We start from the raw sequence: 1539 nt of genomic DNA, 5'->3' as shown, positions 1-1539 counted from the left end.
TGCTGGTCCTGCGCTGTACACGGTGCGCCACTTTTGAGTTTGAGTTTGCGGCATTAAAAAAAAAAAAAAAATTTGTCTTTTAATCTGATTTTAATCCAATCCCGAGACTGATGGCACGCGATGATCTCTGCCAATCACACAACTTCATGGCCTTTAATAGCGACCGTTTCAGATATAAAAAGTAATCTGTTTAATGGTTCTGTGTAGGATTAGATCAAATGAATTGGCAAATTAATATGTTGCTTTCTAGTTAGAAATTGGGTATTTTGTATGTTTTATACTCATATGTAACACTTTATTTACAGTCAAGCTGCCCTTCATGCTACGACGGAATGCTGGACCTCATCTCGCTGCTGTTGCTTCTGAATGATCCAAGAAGATTCCACAGGGACAGGTATGCTAAACGGATTAAGGCGCCATTCCATTTCTGGCTGCAGTTGTTATGGTAACCCTCCAGCCTTGGAATGTCTAAGCGGTCTCTCACCGCGTTAATAACGTGGACAGGGGGGATATAATGATGGGTGGCTGTTTTTATTGCATTAAGAAGAGCGATCGGTTCATTTATTCATTATTAGATTCTCCAGTTTGTTGAGCAGCCTAAAGGCCTGAGGTCAGGATTGAACACACAAACCTCTCATTAGCGGTGCCGTTCCCTATGGACTGCGCCACGAGGTTAGTTTGTTGCGGCCGGCAGCTGCAGGAGTGGACTTGTCGTCTCAATTATTTGTGTTTTTTTGTAACCCAACAGACACTTATTTGAACGACTCGCTAATGAAGAATTATGTATAATTTACTTCTGGCTCTGACCCCCAGGTGGCTCACCGGCTGAGAGCGGACAACCGTCCCTGAGGTCTTCTGCTAAGATTCTGAGAGTTTAGATGTGTGAAATATCTCAAAGCTGATGTGTTTATAATTCTATGTAAATAAAAAAAAAAATACTTTGTGTTTATTTTGAGTTTCTTGTGTAAACCGCAGCTTTTCAGTGAAACATTGGGTGGTTTGGTGATGCTCGGCTAGTCTTCCGGTCTGGATCACATAAAATAAACACATTCACAGCAGTTTTTACGGACATGTTTTATTATAGAAACACATGTTGATTTTCTCAGGAATCTTCCAGGGACAGTAAAAATCTTTGGCAGAGTTGCACTTACGAGTTTGGACAGGGAGAGTCACTGTTGAGGGTGTGTTGATTGGCAGGGAAGGAGGAGATAAAGCAATTGGAGGGGTGATTATGTATATAACATACCACATTGTGACCCATTTCTGAAATGCTTTCCCCCCCCCGGGTTCCCATACAGTCCATCCCCCAATATAACCGTAGGGGATATTTAACCCCATAACATAAACAAAGTAACATTTTAGGAATCGGTACCCAAATCCACCACAAGAGGGCACTATACCCAGATTATAAATATCGGTGCTAATAATATCTGCAGTTATTTACAGTCCATACAATAAAGGCGTCATTACTAGAACGAACCGTCTGATGCCGACACATTCAGTAATTATTACAAATAAGCACACGCAGACAGGGGTTTA

The 1539-nt window shown here is 41.5% G+C and overlaps 1 long non-coding RNA gene across 1 annotated transcript; it reads left to right on the top strand.

The window, feature by feature from the left end:
* Positions 1-304: 304 nt before the first annotated feature.
* On the top strand, positions 305-949 carry LOC128472773 (uncharacterized). The gene is made up of 2 exons (XR_008346212.1): positions 305-394; positions 814-949. It is a non-coding gene; the product is annotated as an uncharacterized LOC128472773 (long non-coding RNA).
* Positions 950-1539: the final 590 nt, after the last annotated feature.

The sequence above is a fragment of the Spea bombifrons genome, chromosome 2 (genome assembly GCF_027358695.1).
Source record: "Spea bombifrons isolate aSpeBom1 chromosome 2, aSpeBom1.2.pri, whole genome shotgun sequence".
NCBI lineage: Eukaryota > Metazoa > Chordata > Amphibia > Anura > Pelobatidae > Spea > Spea bombifrons.
The sequence above is the reverse complement of the archived record's forward strand: the minus strand, read 5'-3'. Positions and strand labels throughout refer to the sequence as shown.